Source organism: Pinus tabuliformis, chromosome 2_2, assembly GCF_031772625.1.
Source record: "Pinus tabuliformis cultivar Carrire ecotype Pingquan chromosome 2_2, CPIR1, whole genome shotgun sequence".
Classification (NCBI taxonomy): Eukaryota; Viridiplantae; Streptophyta; class Pinopsida; order Pinales; family Pinaceae; genus Pinus; species Pinus tabuliformis.
In genome coordinates this window covers 284,401,463-284,423,635 of record NC_142300.1, presented here as the reverse complement: position 1 = coordinate 284,423,635, position 22,173 = coordinate 284,401,463, and the positions used below count along the sequence as shown (strand labels likewise).

Here is a 22,173-nt window from a genome sequence, read left to right as displayed (position 1 = left end):
TTCCTCGGTTTTCCTCTTAATTTCTCCATAAACCCTGTATAAATCCTATTTCCCTCGGGTCCCGGGTGCATTGTTAAACCCATGAGTCCGTGGTTATATGACCACACGCATATTAAAGGCGCTACTGCCGAGGCCCTCCCCGTCACATCATTCAACAAACGTGCGCATTAATCCACTGCCGTCCGATCCTCCACCTTGTGATCCGACGATCTACGCTGCCCCCGCTCCCGCAAGCCGCGCACGTGATAGCCCGCAGGGAAAGTGGTTTCCCACAGGACCCACCAGCCACGTATTGCTCATCGAATGTGCTCGCACCCCCGCATACAGAAACCTCCTGCCATCCCGCAGCGGTGCAGGGCAGCTGCTTACCGCCCTCTCGTACGTCCTCTCGCTCGCTAACCTTCACGCTACTTCGTCACCTGATGACCGTTGAATCTCCCCACCCGAGATCCAACGGCCTACAATCTTTCCGCGCATATACCTTCTGATAGCCCACATAATCCGATCTCCACCGTCCAATCTGTCAGATCCAACGACTTATAATCAATTGCGCCTCCGTTTTTGCCCATTGCCTCCCGCCATGAGATCTCAGCCGTCCATCCGTTTCATCCAACAAATAGCATTCGCTCTCAGCCCTTCGTTCATTTTTCATGCAATTTTCGTGTTTTTGGCCTGTCCCGCGCTTCCAAGGGATGAAGGTGATCATCCACCAGCACTCTGCACTTATTATCTTCAACTACCTCATTCAAGAGACAGCATGACCAAGGAAGGAAAGGACGGCCTCGAGCATATCGAAGCATTAATTAGTTATGGAACCCCTTCAATATAGCACTTCATCGGTTTGTGAAGTACATCAGAATATCTAAAAAGGCCGATTTTGTTCATTAAAACACACAGTTTGCAGCAGAGACCCATATCTAATTGTAAATGTGGTTGGTGGTCCATTATGACCCCTCCACGCATAGCATAGCAAAGCAATTTTGTGAACAAACTCCATATATATACCCACAAAGAAGATGTAATCAGGGTTGATGAATGTTATTTTGATGTAAGGTTCAACTTCTGGAGACTGTAACTACTGTGATACCTGTAGTGTCTGGTCTTCATTTTCAGCTAATGCAAGCTTCTTTTGTTGTTAATTACTCACTTTCCACTTCTTCTTTGTTCCAGGTTGTGCCTGTTATGCATTGTTCATGTGCTCTTGATGTTTAGCATTAGAGGGGTTGTCATTCCACCTCTGTGTTAGAATCTAGTAAGTATTATTGAATGTGTATGCAAGTTTCTATTGTTTTAATGCCAGAGAGCTATCATCCTGTCTATGCATTAGGAAATAGATTTACAGACCTTTCAACTGGTTGCAGCTAACCATCACAGGGTCCCATGCATCTGCTGGTGTGGTCAGTATTCTTCATGTTCACCTATTCCTTAAACTGTGAGTAATTGGTGGTCTAAAGCCTTGTAGTTGGGGGGTGTTCACCCATGTCTGGGGTTAAGCATAGTAGAAGTGGTTATCTAGCTTGAATATGCATCATTCCTTCCATTCATCCACCATTTTCCAACATTTTTGTTGAATTTGTAATGTTCCCGAGCATCTCTGATATACAACCTAGGAGAGTTCCTTGGGGTGATAACATTAATTGGCGCCGTTGCCGGGGACAGGAGATTGAAGCTCAGCTTCCCTGGGAGAACGACACAGTTCTAGATTTATGAGAGATTCTTCAACGTAAATCACATAGAATATCATTTATCGACACGTTTCGAACCAACTAGTGTGGTTCATCGTCAAGACAAGTTCTATATTTTGATGATAGACAAGGTCTGGGCACATTTCTGGTTGTAATCATCTATTTGGCGACTCCACTGGAGGAAGACCAACCTTTGGCGACTCCACATTGAAGTTATGGCTCAGTTTGTGAGGCATACTTGAAGAAATCCTCAGAAATCACCAGTGCTTCTAGCGCCTGACCCTGAGAGGACTATCAAATCGAAGAAAGCATCACACAAAGGGGCATCAGGATCAGGTAAGCCTAAGAATTCTCATGCAACTCTGAAAGATAAAGTTATAGCTGAAGATATACAGTGTGAAGATTTAGAGCCTAGCATCGTTAATAAGGAAATTCCTTCAAAGATTAATTCAGGCCCTTGTTTAGTTAGTTCCCCTTTCACTCTCAGTCCAAAGAAAGTTTCCCATACAGTCCAAAACATCCCTTTGTCTCTACCATCCATAACATTAATTCCTACCATTCAAGCTGCCAATATTCTTCCACATTTCCCAATCATGGCAGGCCAGCAAAGCACCCAAGGCTGAAAGCATACAGAGATGAGGTATGGAGAATCAGAGATTCTTTTGATTATTTCTGTATTTCATATATCCTTAGAGCCCAAAATCAGCTTGTTGATTCCATTGCAGTGTCTGCTAGTCTGTTTATCCCTCCCATGCCTCCCAGACTAGTTTATGAAGTGCAAATGAAATACAGACCATCCTTGCCTGATAATGTCCATCATTGGAAATTTTTTGATGATGATGAGATAAATAGGTTCCTGTAAGTCATTGATGAATTTTCTGAAATTGACCAAGAAAATGAAGCCTTGGAAGAAAGCAACAAATCCCATCTTAGAAATAAAATTGATAAAAATAGCATTGTCTAGCTTCCCAACAATCATATTCCTAAGGGTTTCATTCTTTTAGTAAGACCGTTTGACCAGAATGATGTGCCTTACAAAGCTGCCCAAAAAGAAGATCAATCTGCAGTCTGTAAGCATGATATAGGGAGTCCAGGTTAGCCTAGATACATAAGTCTGTCTTCCCATCTGTCTGCTGATCAAAGCGCTGAATACTGCAATTTAAGGAGGCAATTTGCTGATGTGTTTTCCTGGGAGTATAGTGATATGAAAACATATGATAAGAACATAATCCAGCATAAAATCCCTCTGGAAAAAGACACTATTCCTTTCAAACAGAAGTTGAGACCAATAAATCCTATGCTTCTTCCTCTAATTGAAAAAGAAATTAAAAAATAGTTGGCTGCCAAGATTATAGTTCCTCTTAGATAGTCAAAATGGATAGCCAACCTAGTAGTGGTGAGGAAGAAAAGTGGAGAAATTAGACTGTGTGTTGATTTTAGAAACTTGAACAAATGTTCTAAGAAAGACAACTATCCTCTACCAAATATGGAGCATTTGCTACAATAGGTCTCAGAAGCCAAAGTAATGTCTTTCTTGGATGGTTTTTCAGGTTTTAATCAGATTGATGTGCATCCAGATGATCAAGAGAAGACTGCATTTACCACTCCTTGGGGCACTTTTATGTATGCCAAGATGCTTTTTGGATTGATGAATGTTGGAGCAACCTTTCAGAGATCTATGGATATAGAATTTGTAGAGAGAAGGATAAATTTGTCTTTATCTACCTTGATGACATAACAATATACTCCAGTAGCCATCAAAATCATTTGCAGCATTTGAAAAAAGTGTTTTTGAAGTGCAAAAGGTTTGGGATTTCAGTCAATCCTAAAAAATCACAATTTTCTTTAGAAGAAGGCAAGCTGTTAGGACATGTTGTGTCTGCTGCAGGTGTCCGAATTGACCCAGAAAGAGTGAAAGCAATACAGACCTTGTCGGTCCCTAGATCAAAGAAAGATATCCAGTCCTTTCTGGGCAAAATTAATTTTGTCAGGAGGTTCATACCAAATTTTGCAGAACTGGTGAAGCATGTTACCTCCATGTTGAAGAAAGGAGTAGAAGTTAAGTGGACTGATGTAGCAAGAAAATCATTTGAGAAGGCTATTATGGAGGCTCCCACTTTAATAAGCCCAGACTACAGCAAGGAGTTCCATGTATTCTCATTTTCCTCTGAAGACACCATTGCAGCAGTCTTATTGCAAGCAGATGTAGAAGGTTCAGAACATCCAGTAGCATTTTTCAGCAAGAACTTGAGGGATGCTGAACTGAGGCATGACATTATTGAAAAACAAGTATATGCCCTTATCAAATCCTTGAAATCTTTCAGAGTTTATATCTTGCATTCCAAGATAATTGCATATGTACCCTCTGCTGCAATAAAAGATGTCTTAACACAACCTGATGCTGATGGAAGAAGGGCTAAATGGATTGCAAAGATGATAGAATTTAATATAGAATTGAAGCCCACCAAGCTGGTCAAAGGTCAGGGTCTTGCCAGATTGTTAGCTGAGGAAAATTGCAGATCTTTAGATATTGATTTCCTGTGCACAATTGCAGAAAATGGTCAGGCAGAAGAAGAGGAAGCAGCTGAACCGGACAGAAAGCAGTCAGTGGCCGAAAATCTAGCTTCTTGTGATTGGTATTCTGCAATAGTTAATTTCTTACTGAAGCTAGAAATCCCTTCAGAATTTACTCAAAGTCAAGCCAGAACTTTAAAACTTAGGGCAGCTAAATATTGCATTAATGAAAATCTGCTCTACTGGAGGGATCCATCTGGAGTGCTTTTAAGGTGTCTAGACAAAGAACAGTCAAAAGAAGTTATGCAGCAGTTTCACTCCAGCGTGTGTAGAGGGCACCATTGTTGGAAAACCACTACCCATAAGATTCTCAGAGCTGGGTACTATTGGCCCACTTTATTTTCTGATGTATTTTCTTTTGTTAAATCTTGTGACAAGTGCCAAAGATTTGAAGGAAAGCAGCAGTTGAAGTCCCTGCCCCTAAAACCAATACAGGCAAAAGTACCTTTTTAGTAGTGGGGCTTGGATTTCATTGGAGAAATCAATCCACATTCCAGTGGCCAGCACAGGTGGATATTAGTAGCCACTGATTATTTCACCAAGTGGATTGAAGCAATTCCTACCAGAAAGGCTGATCATAATGTGGTCATGAAGTTTTTGACAGAAAATATCTTCAGCAGATTTGATTGTCCACATAAACTGGTCACAGACAATGCAGCAGCCTTCAGGGCAAAATAATTGGTGGAAATGTGCAATTCAATGGGTATTAAACTGGTTCATTCCACCTCATACTATCCACAAGGAAATGGTCTGGCAGAATCCTCTAATAAAATCTTGATAAGGATAATTAAGAAGCTGTTAGAGGACAATAAAAAGAATTGGGATTCTAAGCTCAAGTATGCACTGTGGGTTGACAAAGTGACCATTAAAAAATCTACAAGGAATTCTCCTTTCAAGCTGGTATATGGCATTGAAGCTACGTTCCCAATTCAGCTAACTCTCCTTGTGGAAAAATTCCTTCAAACAGAACAGAATGAAGAAGAGGAAATGGCGAAGAGGATCATTGATTTAGCAAAAGTACATCAGATTAGAGAACAGCTGGTTGAAAAGGCTGCAACACATCAGAAGAAGATCAAGCAGGCTTTTGACAAGAAGGCAAAATCAAATAATTTTCAAGTTGGGGATCTAGTTCTGAAATGGGATGCACTAAAAGAAAAGAAAGGCAACCATGGGAAATTTGATGCTTTCTGGATAGGGCCATTCATCATTTCACAGATTCAAGGGAACAACACCTTCATACTGAAAATTATGGGAGGAGAAGCAGTTTTTGATGGCCCAGTTAATGGGCGTTTTCTAAAAAATTATGTTGTTTAAGGTCTTTGGCCTTAAAAGTTGTACATATTTGGTTTTATCAGTTTTAGTAGACTCCATGCCTAATGGAACACTAGGAATTTTAGCTAATTTGTCTTCAGCTGGAAAGGCATTGATCTGCACGTTCTTGAGACCTCACAGGGAGGATCTCATCCCCAGAAGGAGCCAGTGTTAGCTCTGCCATGTTCTTCAACTTTTGATGGATAAAAACAGGTTGGGCAGTGCTGATTTTAGTTGCAGAGGAGCTCGTAACAGCTCATTTTATCCTTCTCCCTTCATTTGCCTTATTCCCTTATAACTCCCACCACCCCTGTTTTCCTCCATTTTCCTCTTAATTTCTCCATAAACCCTGTATAAATCCTATTTCCCTCGGGTCCTGGGTGCATTGTTAAACCCATGAGTCCATGGTTATATGACCGTGCGCATATAAAAGGCGCTACCGCTGAGGCCCTCCTTGTCACATCATTCAACAAACGCGCGCATTAATCCACCACCGTCTAATCCTCCACCTTGTGATCCGATGATTTACGCTGCCCCCACTCCCGCAAGCCACGCACGTGATAGCCCACCGAGAAAGTGGTTTCCCGCAAGACCCACCAGCCACGTGTCGCTCATCGAATGTGCTCGTGCCCCCGCTTATGGAAACTGACTGCCATGCCGAAGTGGTGCAGGGAAACCGCTTACCGCCCTCTCGTACGTCCTCCCGCTCACTAACCCTCGCGCTACTTCATCGCCCGATGACTGTTGGATCTCCCCGCCCGAGATCCAACGGCCTACAATCTTCCCGCGCATATACCTTCCGATAGCCCACATAATCCGATCTCCGCCGTCCAATCTGTCAGATCCAACGGCTTATAATCAATTGCGCCTCTGTTTCTGCCCATCGCCTCCTGCCATGAGATCTCAGTCGTCCATCCATTTCATCCAACGACTAGCATTCATTCTCAGCCCTTCGTTCATTTTTCATGCAATTTTCGTGTTTTTGGCCTGTCCCGTGCTTCCAAGGGATGAAGGCGATCGTCCACCAACACTCTGCACTTATTATCTTCAACTACCTCATTCAAGAGATAGCATGACCAAGGAAGGAAAGGACGACCTCGAGCATATCAAAGCGTTAATTAGTTATGGAACCCCTTCAATATAGCACTTCACCGGTTCGTGAAGTATATCAAAATATCTAAAAAGCCCGATTTTGTTCATTAAAACACACAGTTTGCAGCAGAGACCCATATCTAATTGTAAATGTGGTTGGTGGTCCATTATGACCCCTCCACGCATAGCATAGCAAAGTAATTTTGTAAACAAACTCCATATATACCCACAAAGAAGATGTAATGAGGGTTGATGAATGTTATCTTGATATAAGGTTAAACTTCTAGAGACTGTAACTACTGTGATAGCTGCAGCGTCTGGTATTCATTTTCAGCTAATGCAAGCTTCTTTTGTTGTTAATTGCTCACTTTCCACTTCTTCTTTGTTCTAGGTTGTGCTTGTTATGCATTTTTCATGTGCTCTTGATGTTTAGCATTAGAGGGGCTATCATCCCACCTCTGTGTTAGAATCTAGTAAGTATTATTGAATGTGTATGCAGGTTTTTGTTGTTTTAATGCTAGATAGCTATCATCCTGTTTTTGCATTAGGAAATAGATTTATAGACCTTTCAATTGGTTGCAGCTAGCCATCACAGGGTCCTGTGCATCTGATGGTGTGGTCAGTATTCCTCATGTTCACCTATTCCTTAAATTGTGAGTAATTAGTGGTCTAAAGCCTTGTAGTCTGGGGGTGTTCACCCATGTCTGGGGTTAAGCATAGTAGAAGTGGTTATCTGGCTTGAATATGCATCATTCCTTCCATTCATCCACCATTTTCCAACATTTTTGTTGAGTTTGTAATGTTCCCGAGCATCTCTGATATACAACTTAGGAGAGTTTCTTGGGGTGATAACAGGATCAAGTCTTTGGAAGACTTGGTGGTAAAGATAGGATATGATCCTAAAGATGTAGAATTTTTCCTACAAATCATCTAGCTTTGATACCATGTAGAACTTTCCCACCTGTAGATCAACTTAGTAATGCAATGTACTAAAGCAAAACACTTGATCTACTTCTACAAAAAAATTAGCGGAAGCTTAATAAACCATAAGCAACATCAATAAGAATACATAGAACTGATAAGAAGGAATCAATCACACATAACATAGAAGAATTTACCTAGGGAAAGAACCTGCCTAAAACCCCATCTTTGTATTATCATACAAGTGGAAATATAGTCCGGATTACACAAAGCCTTAGCTCGGAAGTTATCCAGCTCTTAGTACAATCCCTCTACTGCTCATAGACAGTCAAAGGCTTCTCATAAATCTTATTCTCTGCCCTCCAAACCTCCTATTTCCTTATGCAGTTTCCTTGGAGTCCAGTGCTGCCACCTGTGTGAATTGGCCTCTTCACACACTCACTAACCTCTGATCTAGCTGCACAAACTTGAAGGAGATAAATCCTCATCATGGATGAGCTTCCTTTATAGGAAAAATATCCATCCAACTGATAGTACATTGTCCCTTCTCTGATCTCAACTGGGTCTCTGTCTAAACTGCCATGCATCAGTTATCCATGAGAGAATACTCAGTTATCTGAAAATACCAGTTGTCACATGCATGCAAGCATCAACATACTGAATCTCATTAATTTAACAGCTTGTTAAATTAATCTAACTGAACTTGACTAAGTTAAACTAAGTCAACTGACCCTCTCAATATAGAACTCACCCTTAATTCCTCAATCAGTGGAGCAAATCAAGGACACATTCCCCAATCAGTGGAGAGATTATTGCATGTTCTCACAAAGACTTCAAGTTTGATTTTCCTTAACTAATTAACTCATGGAGAATTAATTAATTAATTAATATTCAAACTGCTGGTAAGACCAAATTCGAATTTTACTTCCTATTTTAGACTAGGGACTGTCTAAAAATAGGAATCCAACTTGAACTGCTAAAAATAGAACTTTTATTTTTAGCACTTCCATTTTTCATTCCATGTTGCCCAATCCAGCACTGATGCCCAAATTGTTATTTTTAGTAGTGCTATTTTTAACACTTCTATTTTTAGCAATTTCTCATTGCCAATTTTCAACAAAAGATGTCAATGTTGCAGAGGAGATTATCAAGAAGAAGAATTTGGACATTGCAGCATTGAGAAAGCAGCTTAAGCTGCCAGCCACAGAGGACCCCTTAACCAAGGACATTGAAGAAAATGAGGCACAAATGATTGACATGATGAAGCTGATTGTAGAGAAGAACATACATATTAGACAAATGGAGGTAGAAATGGAGAATATGATAAAGGAGAAAGAACATAGTCAAAAGATGGCCATTGTTCCCCTGGATGCCATACCCATTTCTCAGCTTCCAATAACAGGGATAACTACTGCAACAACTTCTTCCACTCATACTGCAAGTTCTGAACAGGTAACAAAGACACTGGACAACATTTCAATCTAATCAGAAGAGATCAAGACCTTTTTGGGGTAGCTCAAAGCTTTAGAAGTACAGAAAGCCAAAGCTGAAGCTTCTCATATTACTGAAGTGAAAAAATGACAGAGACTATTGGAGAAGCTACAGAGGTAGAAAGGGATACCTCAATTGGTCAGACCTTGGCCCAAGCCAATGAAACCATTTGGATGGGTATTTTAGACTCTTTGGATGAGATTTGGCCATCTATCCAATTCATCTTTGAACAAAAAGAATTGATAGAAAAATACACAGAAACCATTGTTCAGGGATGGGAGAAGCTTGGAGAAATGCCCACAGAAGCCTCCAAAATTATCAGATTATTGAATTCTAAGTCAAAATATGAACTTGAAGAATTAGGAATTAGTGACAGAACTGCCACTATTTTAGAAGTCAAGAAAATTTTGACCAAAAGGAACCTCATTGATCAATTGGAAGAAAGATGTGAAACATTAGAGTTGGGAGTAAACAGGTTCTGCAACAGAATTGAAGCATTAATCCATAAAGGGATGCCCAACATTTATGTGATAAATGATAAATTAATCACTTAGGAAGACTATGTCTTGAAAATGAAAGAAATGGTCAGAAGCAGTGTCAAGTTCAGTGGGTTAAAGGGCAATATGACAACAAAAGCATTTTTACAAACCATGGAAAATGATTTCTACATACAGAATGAGGTAAAACATGTTTTTACAGTGAAGCCAACTTTTGAAAAATACACAAAGGTTGATGAAATTTACCGTAGGATAATTAAATTAACCATACCATATGAAAATATATGGGAAGCACTTTACGATTTGCTAGATTAAAAAGGTAATTCGGATGAAGTAAGACAACGACTAGCACACCAGCCAACACAACAACTAGCACATCAATGCAACATAGTTTTGGGTTGATTCAACAACCAAACCCACCAAAGTAGAGCCACCTTTACATGCAGTTGTCTACGTGGCCTATCTTTCTGCCATAGATAAATCTTATTGCTTAGAATTAGGCTAATAATACACTGCCAGTTTTGACAACGTTTTTGTAATTATTTTGTATAAATACTTCATTGTTTGAAGTATTAAGAGTTGATTTTTGAATGTAATTTCCTTTGCATATTGTAATTTTTCAAAGTGCTGGAGCATCAATAATACAGGGACCTTTTCACAAGATTCATGTGGTGTACCAAATGGTGATGTGTTTTTTCAGTTTATTTGTTTAAACATTGTTGTTCTTTTTCTGTTACTTTGAAATATAAATTATTTAACAGAAACTGTGATGAATAGGATTTGTTATTTAGAGCACCCTATTCTGGCTGTTAGTAATTTTCATGTTTTCCACTGAAGTCAAATTAAGGAATTCTTAATTGCTCCTTAATTTCTACTGAGTCTTACATTTCTACTATTTCACAATCCATTTAATTTCTAAAAAGATCCAAATAGTGCAACCTAGCTTTCCCTGTGAAACTCCTCTAAAATTTGATGTCAATTCAAGTTAAATATTCAGACTCCATAGCCCAATGGTATTATAACACTTAAATCAACCAAACCTTTCAAACAAAACAGTCAATAAATTCATAACTAGCCTAAAATTCACATAAAACAAAGCTAAATTTTATAGAGATATCCCTCTTTGAAGCTGGTAGGGCTGAATCCCAACTTCCAAAGTGGTTTTGATGTTGTCCTATGTGTTTACTCCCTCAACCTAAAAAGTACAAAATGACAACATAGTGTCAACCATACTGGGGAAGAACACTCTTTAGATTAAAAAATCATTATTCCTTGGGATTCAATCAGTATTTCTATAAATTAAAGCTTATATATCATCATGAAATACATGATCAGAAGTTGTTATCATGTATATATTTGAGTGTGTCTTTAATTTCAATTTTATTAGTGGTGTGATGAATTTTAATAGAGCTAGTTCCCAAAAGATTTTTCACTAGAGCTCACCCTGATCCCAACCCTGCTGAATTTGTAGATAACCCAAAGAAATTGGTGAGAAAGAAATTTTTTACAGAGAGTCAAGGTAGTAATAGTCCTTTGTCTAGGTTCAATTCTCTTCCTAAGAATAGTCCTTTGTTAAGGTCTAACTCTCTTCCAGAGAAATTTGAAACTATTCAAGATATAGAGTTTGATTTGCCTTTCCAGAATAGTTTGTTTAAATCAAAATCTGAGAGTTTTGTAGATCAGATTGTCATTGGCAAAACCATACTGCAACCATATATACCCCAAACCCAACCTTTTGAAACAAATCCTGATCTTGAATCCCTACAAAAATTTGATAAATTATAGGATTTGGTTTCGGTTTTAAACCAAGCCATTGATGAAGCTTGTATTCAACAATCTGTTGAATTTTCAACTTTAACCATTGCAGCAACTTCTTTGTCCAACCAATCTTACAAGTCTATTAATCTACAACCCCTTAGTCCTACTCATTCCATAGTCTCTACTTCTTCACCTGTAATATCTAAGACTATTATTCCTACTATCCCTATAGTTATCACGACTACACCTACCACAGGTCCATCTTCTTGTCAATCTTTCAGACTAGTTATGGCAGGTAGGTATGCACCTTTGGTGTTACCAAGCAAGCTAAATGCTATGCCTAGAGATTATCAATCTAAAATTTGGACCTTTGACAACATTGGTTCTCATACTGCTCAACAGCATGTGGATAGAATGAATGATGTGTTTGACCTTGAAGAAGTAGATGAAGCTGATGTAAAAATGAGATTTTTTGCTCAAAGTTTAGGAGGTGATGTCAAAAAATGGTTTAGGAGTTTACCTGCAGGAAGTATAGCTAACCTTGATGCATTCCATCAATCTTTCTTAGCTAGATGGAAAATCAAGAAAAAACCACTTCAACTCCTAAATGAATACAAAATACTGAAAATAAATCCAAATGAAATTATGGAAGAATACTGTGAATGGTTTAACACTGTTTACAATGTCATTCCTATAGACATCAAGCCCTCCCGTGGCCTAAATTTAATTGATTTTCCTTATGGTTTTGATGTAGACATGGAATATCAACTTAGAGAGAGAGACCTGACAACTTTGGAAGAAATGCAAGCTAATTCTATAAAAGTTGAAGCTAACATCTTAGCCAAGAAGGCCAACTAAAAGGTTACCATAAAAGAAGAGCCTTCCACTTCTGCGTATGATCACAAAATTGATAACCTAGTGAGGGTAGTGGAAAATATGATGTAAAGAGTAAACATAAATGACCAAACTCAAATGAGAGAGAACCAAAATTCTCCTCAAAATAGAAACCAAAACTTTATAAGGAATGTTCCCCAAATCAAACAACGAGAACAAAAGGGTCCAGACCAGCAGGTTCGGCCTCCTTTTCAGGAAAACTACACTGATGATGAGGGTAATATTATTGAAGATTTGGATGATAGTCAAATAAATCTGATGGGAATAAATGATGGTGAAACAATTTTCCTCACTCAAGAGGAGTAATAACTTTTTCTCCTAGCTCAAACTGAACTTGACTCTGAAGAATCATATGAATATAGATAAGGTTTTGAAAATGCCATCATGGAGTTCCATAGGTAGTATAACCTTAAGAAAAAAATAATTCAGACAATCTCAACAATAAAAACTCTGATAATCCTGCTAAAAAAACCTCTCAAACTATTCTTAGGAAAACCACAGAAAGTCTTCCTAAGAAAACTATTGATAATTCTCGTAAAAAGAAAGTAGAAATTCCTATCAAAAGGATAATTGACAGTGTTTCTAAAACTAAAACTGATATCCTAACCACAAGTCAATGAAAAAAGCGTATAACAAAAGTAATTATAGATCAATTTGAACTTCTAAACCTGGTTAAGATTCAAACATCGTTCAACATTGAGAATGAATTAGCAAAATTGAAAATTCCTATTCCCCTAACAGAGTTAATGAACAAAAACATGTACAAACCCCAAGTGATGAAAGCTCTAAATATAGGGGAAAACACAGACTCTGTAAATCTAAATGATGACCAGCCTGAACTCTTATTTGGGTCAAAATTTGAGGGAAAACCACAGGAAGGAGGAGTTCCTCCATTCTATGTTAGCCTAAATATTCATGACAAGATTCTCCATAATGCTATGTTAGATTCAGGTGCTTCCCACAATTTAATGCCTAAAGTTGTTATGGAGAAACTAGGACTTGACATTACCAGACCTTATAAAGACTTGTATTCTTTTGATTCCAGCAAAGTAAGATGTCTAGGTCTCATCAAAGACCTATGTGTTACTTTAGCTCAAATCCCTGCCAAAAGTCTAGTAATGGACATAGTGGTTGTAGACATTCCCCCTAAGTATGGCATGTTGTTGTCAGGCTCATGGGGAGAAAAATTACAAGCTACCCTACAGATGGATATGACCTTTGCCACCATCCCAGTTTTTGGGCAACAAAGAAGATTATATAGGGAAACTTTGATGAAATTCATGGTGAGTAGTCAAGACAAGCCTCACAACTATCTTCTTTACTCCGTCCACTCAGATTTAGACTCTTTCATTATTTATAATGATGGAGACATTAACAATGAGGTGATCAAAGATGAAACTGAGATTTCTGAAACATATCCAAACTAAACACAAATAATAGAACCAAATACTCCTCCTGAACCTCTTTGGAACATGATCTTTGATGGATCTTGTAGCAAAGATGGTTCTAGAGTAGGAATATGGGTGGTAAACACAGGAAACAATCATGCTGAGGGTCACTCATACAAGCTCAATTTTCAATGTACCAATAACATAACAAAGTATGAAGCCCTTATATTAGGATTGCAATTGTTGAAAAAATTAGGTGCCAAGAGAATCTCCATTCAAGGGGATGTTGAGTTAATTATAAAACAAATTAAAGGAGAGTATTCAGCTAAACACCCTAGAATGAGAGCATACAGAAATGTTGTGCTTGATTTTCTAGAGAGTTTTCTTGAATATGACCTTTCTGCAATTCCTAGAAAACAAAATATCATTCCAAATAGTCTGGCTTTTTCAGCCAGCTCTTGTAAAATGCCTCACCCTAACCGAGAATATATAGTGGAAGTGAAACATCGCATGTTGTACCAGATAATATGAAGTATTGGTAGGTGTTTGGTAGTGATAAACAAATTGAAAGTTTTTTGCAATCTAAGGATGAATTTCAAGATGATAGTATAGATTTGGAATCTGAATTAGAAAATCAAAAAGTTGTACATTCTAATCTAGAAAGGCAGTTAGAAAACTCAGATGTAAATACACCCATAGATAAAGTTGTAAATAAATTAGAATTTCTTGAGATAGACCCAGAAAAAGAAGAGTTTGAAACGCTTCAGTTAAAGGATAATGTTTTACCTAGAGGCCTAGTTCCACTAGAAGAATTATTTGATTTCAATGATGTGGCTAAGAATCCTAAGATTGAGCCCACAAGAGCAGCAGTAGAAGAATGTAATATAGGCAGTGAAAAAGATCCCAAAATCATAAAACTGTCTAAATCACTCCCAACTGCTGAAAAACAAAAATACATTGCTTTATTCAAGGAGTTTAGTGATGTTTTTTCGTGGAGCTATGAAGATCTTAAAACATATGATATAGAGATTATACAACACAGAATTCCAATTAAAGAGGATCAGAAACCATTTAAACAAAAGCTTCGAAGAATAAATCCAGTATTGATGCCTCTAATTGAGAAGGAAATTAAAAGAATGTATGACTCTAAAATCATAGTTCCTCTTAGGTACTCTAATTGGGTTTCCAATATTGTGCCAACTAGGAAGAAAACAAGTGTAATCAGATTGTGAATAGATTTTAGTAACCTTAATAAAGTCTCCCTAAAAGACAACTACCCTTTCCCAAAAATGGATCATATTCTGCAGAAGGTAGTTGGGTCTTCTAGGATTTCTCTATTAGATGGTTTCTCAGGTTATAATTAGATTTTAGTTCAACCTAATGATCAATATAAAACAACCTTTACTACTCCATGGGGTACCTTCATGTATGTGAAGATGCTCTTTGGGTCAATGAAGGTTGGAGCTACATTTCAAAGAGCAATGGATATTGCTTTTGCTGATGAAATTGGCAGATTTATTGTGATCTATCTAGATGACATTGCGGTTCATTCTAAAACTGATCAAGAACATTTGTTACATCTTAGAAGAGTATTTGGGAAATTCAGAAGGTTTGAGATTTCACTAAATCCTAAGAAAACAATGTTTGGCCTTGAAGAGGGAAAACTTCTTGGTCATATCATAGCTAAGGAAGGTATTAAAATTGATTCCAAAAGGATTGAAGCTATTCTCAAAATAAATAATCCTAGAAACATTAAGGAACTTCAATCATTTATTGGTGGAATAAACTTCCTAAGAAGATTCATCAGATGGAATATTGAAGCTAGGAAATGATTGATCAAGTTAAATAAGCATTGACCAAAGCACCAGTCCTAATCAGTTCAAATTTCACTAAGGATTTTATAATCTTTTCATTTGCTTCTGAACACACTGTTGCAACTATCCTTTTATAGAAAAAAGATGATGGATTTGAACAACCCATTGCTTTATTTAGCAAGGCTTTAAGGGATGTTGGACTTAAATATAATATAATGGAAAAACAGGCTTTCACATTGATAACAATAATTAAAGATTTCAGAGTGTATATCCTCCATTCTCACATAATTTCTTATGTACCAAATGCTGTAGTTAAGGATATTTTAACACAAAATGGACCAGATAGTAAAAGAGGCAAATGGATTGCCATAATTCTTGAGTATGACATCGAAATCAAGCCAACCAAGCTTATCAAAGGACAAGGATTAGCCAAATTGATGGTTGAATCGAACTTTAATGCATTGGATATAAATTTTGTAGTTGCATTAGATGATCAAGAGGAACATGAGACTCCACAATTAGATGATGCTTTTATGACCTCACCCTGGTATGCATACCTCATTTTTGTTTTATTCAATTCAAATGCTCCTCCCAATTTAACTAAGACAAAGGCTATATTTCTAAAGTTAAAAGCAGTAAAATTTTGCATCATAGATAATGTTTTATATTGGAAAGATGTTGGTGGTATTTTACTAATGTGTCCATTGAAAGATGATGCAAAAAGAACAATGCAGGAATTCCATGAAGGTGATTGTGGTGGACATCTATAATGGAAAACCACTGCTAATAAGATCCTTAGAGCTGGTTTTTACTGGCCTAGCCTTTTTCCTGATGTTCATAAGAAAGTAACCTCTTGCCATAAATGCCAAATATTTGAGGGGAAAATAAATTTATTACCTCTACCTTTAAAGCGCATATTTGTTGAAAGTCCTTTCCAACAATGGGGATTGGATTTAATTGGAGAAATCCATCCACCATCCTTTGCCCAACATAAATGGATCCTCACTGCTATTGACTACTTCACCAAATGGATTGAGGCCACACCTTCCAGACTAGCCACAGATGTTGTTATTATCAAATTTCTAGAAACCAATATCCTGTCTATATTTGGCTCTCCAAACAAGCTCATTACAAATAATTTTGCAGCTTTTAAATATAAGAAAATGATAGATTTTTGCAACAAATACCATATTACTTTGGGACATTCAACTGCTTATTACCCACAGGGTAATGGGTTGGACGAATCTTGAAATAAGAGTCTAGTAAACATCATTAAGAAGCTGTTAGAAGAGAACAAAAAGTCATGGCACAACAAGTTGATAAATGCACTTTGGGCTGATAGGCTCACAACAAAGAAATCAATTGGCATGTCACCATACAAATTGGTTTATGGAATGGATGTTGTTTTTTCATCCTCTTTGGGAGTTCAAGTCATGAAGATAATTCAGGAATTGCAGGTTGAGCCAAATGACATCCAAAGGAGAATTGATCAGACAATCCAATTGCAGCAATCCAGGGAAGAAGTCTATAATAAGGCTCAGGTCATCCAGGAGAATATAAAAAAGGTTTTTGATAGAAGAACTAAAGAAGATGATTTCACTTTGGGTGATAGAGTTTTAAAGTGGGATTCCATAAGACAGGACAAAGGAAAGCATGGAAAATTTGACAATCTATGGACATGATCTTATATCATTTATGCTTTCAAGGGACACAATGCATTTTTTCTCAAACATCTAGATGGGATAAAAATGCCTGCTAGACCTGTGAATGGTAGAATGCTGAAGCACTATTTCTTTAAGCAATAGAAGTTTTCTAGAATCAATCATTGTAAATATCATTGTTTTTATTATTCTGATTGGGTGACCTATTGGTAGAAGTTGAAGCCCACAGAGAAGGCCCTAAGCTTCAATCGATATGTTACCATAAGTACTACAACAAAGGAAATCAGGTGTGGATATTGCTGAAATAGAACACTCAAGGCTACTGATCAAATGTTCTTGGCACCTCACAGGGAGAGTGCCATCCCCAGCTGGAGCCACTATTAGGGTCCTATAATTTATAGGATCTCAAGGTATTTGAGTATTGTATCTTAGGAATCTTATACTGTAAATAATTGTCAATCTACCAATGATTTCCAAATAAAAGAAAAATAAAATAAAAATGAAAAGAGGGTATAAATAAAAAAGAGAAAAAACAAAAATATTGAAAAAGAATGAAAGATAGAACCCCATCAAAAGGAAAACAAAAAATAAATAATACTGAAAGTGTTGCAAGTCTAAATGCCACTACTAATAGTTAGTTTTCTTCATCATTGTTAAATAAAGGTTGTGTGCAGCTTGTTCAAAATGCCATAATAACTAGCTTTTTGTTTAATCATACAATGTAATCATGGTTAAACTTGTTTAAATTTCTGTAAATTAGGTTAGAGAATAAAGATTTTCCAAATAGTCTAATCTTGGTAAATCAATAGTTAGGTAGAAAATGACTTTGATTCAACTGTTTAATATGAATCAATAGGAGAAGTAAGGGATATGTTAGATATTTTTTCATTTTTTATAAAAGAAAATAATCTGGGTTTGCTAGTCTAAGTGCACCCTTCAAATAAATAAAATGTTAGTTTAGTTAAGGGTAGGTAAAATAGTTGGTTTTATAAATATGTGCCTATGCCATTTTATCCTAACTTTTTATGACAGTGTAAAAAGGCAAAACATGCGCTAGAGGATAAAGTGTTTTCACATATATTTCATACTTCATCTTTATCCTAAGTTCGAAGGCAAAGCATGAAAGCGCATATGGACAAATTTTTGTTGTCGTATTTGGTTAAAGAAGCAGACAAAATGCTTAAAGAGATGAAGTTTAGCTTGAGTTTTACATGGTCTTATGACCCTTATGGTATTATTTCAAAGCTTAGAGTAGAAAATATAAGTACTCCCTACATCCATACCTCAAGACCTGAGATAGAAAAGTATGCAAATTAGTTGGAATGGACATAGAATACCTTGTAGGAAGCTAAAGAACAACTCTTTTCCACTTCAAGTTTATAGACTCCCACTCCTCAGGAGAAAACAAGTAAAAGAAAAAGAGAGGAGCGATCATCATCAACAACTGGGAGTGAGGCCAAAGAGTTCAGGATCAGTTACAAGAAAAGGACAAAATTGACTCCTAGGGTAGATGTGGACAAAGAGACATAGGAGCAGGCTGCCATCATAATTATAGACTCACCACCTTCAAGTAGAAAATTTATAACATATTCTACTGAATTGTCATCATCACAAGGTTAGAAGGAGACAGAGCTAGATTCATAGAAGGTCCAAGGAGAGAAGGAAAAGACAGTTTTTGATACGTACAGTGAGATTAAGATTAAGAATGAGATCCTTAAAAAGGGTACCTATAATCAGTTTTGGAAGCAGACCTCCAACTCACAAAGAAGATTGTTATCAATTTTTGACACAGAGCATGGGAAGACGTAGATGGCCTTCCTCGAGGCCCAAACTCCACATCCAAAAACATCAACAGAATACAAGAGTACTACATTTGAGTTCAGCACCAACGACATCTATCCCATTGATCAAATGGAGATTCATAAGAAGACTAGCGAGATGATATATTCTACATTAACTAATATTTCTATGTCATTGTCCAAGTTGCAGGTTTCATTTGCCAATATTCAGTCTCAGTTGAAAATGGAGAAGGTATCCTCCTTAGCAAAGGATAATAGGATCAAGTCTTTGGAAGACTTGGTGGTAAAGATAGGATATGATCCTAAAGATGTCAATGTTGCAGAGGAGATTATCAAGAAGAAGAATTTGGACATTGCAGCATTGAGAAAGCAGCTTAAGCTGCTAGCCACAGAGGACCCCTTAACTAAGGACATTGAAGAAAATGAGGCACAGAAGGTTGACATGATGAAGCTGATTATAGAGCAGAACATACAGATTAGACAAATGGAGGCAGAAATGGAGAAGATGATAAAGGAGAAAGAACAGAGTCAGAAGATGGCCATTGTTCCCCTGGATGCCATACCCATTTCTCAGCTTCCAGCAACAGGAACAGCCACTGCAGCTACTTCTTCCACTCATACTACAAGTGTTGAATAGGTAACAAAGACATTGGAGAACATGTCAATCCAGTCAGAAGAGATCAAGACTTTGTAGGGGCATCTCAAAGCTTTAGAAGTATATAAAGCCAACACTGAAGCTTCTCATCTTACTGAAGTGCAGAAATCACAAAGACTGTTGGAGAAGTTGCAAAAGGTGGAAAGGGCTGTCAGATTTATGTAGTCCAATTAGGATATACTAAATCTAAAGAAAAGACTACCACCTTAGAAAATATGTCAATTTACCAGAATTTTGCTGATGTATTTACAGAGGAGATCCTTAGGTTACCCTCTAAACGAGAGATTGATTTTATGATTCAATTAATTTTGGGAGCCACCCTAGTATCCAAGGCACCCTATTGTATGAGCATACCAGAATTAATTGAATTAAAATTGCAACTGCAGGAGACATTAGATAAAAAAATATATTCGCCCAAGCGTATTTCCATAAGGATCACTTGTACTCTTTGTAAAAAAGAAAGATGGAACCCTAAGGCTTTGCATGGACTATTGAAAACCAAATAAGTTAACTATTAAAAACAAATACCCACTACCTAGGATCGATGACTTATTTTATCAGGTTAAGGATGCTATTGTGTTTTCCAAGATTTATTTATGATCAAGATACCATCAAATACAGATCATAGATGAAGATATATGCAAAACTGCATTTAGGACTTGTTATGGGAATTATGAATTTTTAGTCCTACTATTTGGGCTTACTAATGCCTCGACCACATTATGTGCCTTATGAGTAGTATATTCCATCAATATCTTGACAAATTCGTTTTATTTTTTATTGATGACATCCTAATTGATTCAAAGAATATGGAAGAACATGAAAGGCATTTCCAGATAATATTGCAGACCTTGTAGGAGCACTAACTATACGTCAAGTATAGAAAATGTGAAGTCTATAAGGATCAAATACAATACTTGGGACACATAATCACTCAAGTGGAAGTAGTTGTAAATCCTGAAACTATTAAGACTATCATGGAATGGCCCATTTCTAAAATTTTTGTAGATATCCGATATTTTATGGATTTAACAAACTATTACTGCCACCTTGTAGAGCGGTTTTCTGGATTAGCCTACCCCATAACTTCTTTTTAGAAAAAGTGGAGAGATTTTAACTGGAAAATAGAATGCAAAAATAAAAATTTACCAACTAAAACATTTTTTAACTACAACCCATGTTCTAAGGATTCCAAACCCAAAAAAGGAATTTGCTTCCTATACATATGTATGTCAGGAAGGGGTAGGAGGCATGTAATGCTAGAAGGTCGAGTGGTGCCCTATGAGCCTTGAAAGTTGAAGAAGCGTGAACAAATATATTTTTCTTATGACTTATAATTAATATCAATAGTCCACGCTTTGAAGTTTTGGTGGCACTCTGTTAGGAAAGAAGTTCATTTTAATGATGAATCATAGTAGCTTGACTAGTTTCTTTAAACAACCCAACCTTAATGCTCGACAAACATGGTGGACTAATTTCCTAAGTGAATTCAAATTTGATATAAAAAACTTGAGGGAATGGAAAATCGGGTGGCAGATGCCCTAAGTAGAAGGTTGAATTTTATATATAAAATTACATATAGTAAAGTAAAATTTGATTTTACAAATCAAATTAAAGAAACAACCCTAAGGGACCTAGAATATAATTTTTTATGGCAGAAAACAAAGAAAAGGAGCAACTTTGAAAAATAGTTAGATTATGACATTAATGACGATAATTTGCTAACCTATAGCAACAGAATTTATGTCCCCAACCAACAAGTTATTAAGCAATTAATTTTATATGAATATCACGAAGTTCCTATGTTTCCGACCTTGGTTACCAAAAATTAATTATTCTTTAAGAAAGAATTAATTTTGGCTTGGTATGAGGAGGGATGTGGCAGAATATTTCACAAAATGTTTGGAGTTTCAACAGGTAAAATTTGAACATCAACATCCAACAAGTTTACTTCACCCATTACCCATTCCTGAATGGAAATGGGAAGTCATCACATTGGATTTTATCACAAGTTTACCTAAGTCTAAAAGTAAAAATGATTTCATAATGGTTGTTGTGGATAAATTAAGTAAATAAACACATTTTGTTCTTGTACAATATAGTTACAAAATTGTTCAAATTGCTGATATATTTATGAGAGAAAATTTTCATTTACATGGTACACCTAAAGTAGTAATTTTTGTTAGATATGTGGAGTTTACCTTTGCTTTTTGGAAGGCTCTTTTACAAGATTAGGCACTCAAGTACAATTTAATACTTCCTACCATCCGCAGATAAATGGGAAAATTGAATGGGTGAATCAAGTGTTGGAAGATATGCTAAGGATGTAGATTATTCAACAACCAAGTAAGTGAGAATATTACCTCCACTTGGTAGAATTCACATATAATAATAGTTATCATGTTTCATTAAGCATGAGCCCATTCAAATTATTGTATGGGAGAAAGTGTAAGACCCCTATTAACTAGAACAATCTTGAAGATAAACTAATATTGGAACCCGACATGCTGGAAGAAATGGAGCACACTGTGAGAAAGGTATGAATGATCATCAAATGACTTATGTAAATAAAAGAAGGACCTAGGACCTACAAGGAATTTCAGGTCGGAGATCATGTGTATGTGAGGGTCAAA

General features: G+C 36.9%; 1 pseudogene; it reads right to left on the bottom strand.

Moving 5' to 3' along the window:
- Positions 1 to 6,206: 6,206 nt before the first annotated feature.
- The window catches only part of LOC149192435 (putative receptor-like protein kinase At2g42960), a 28,150-nt pseudogene continuing 12,183 nt past the window's right edge, over positions 6,207 to 22,173 (bottom strand).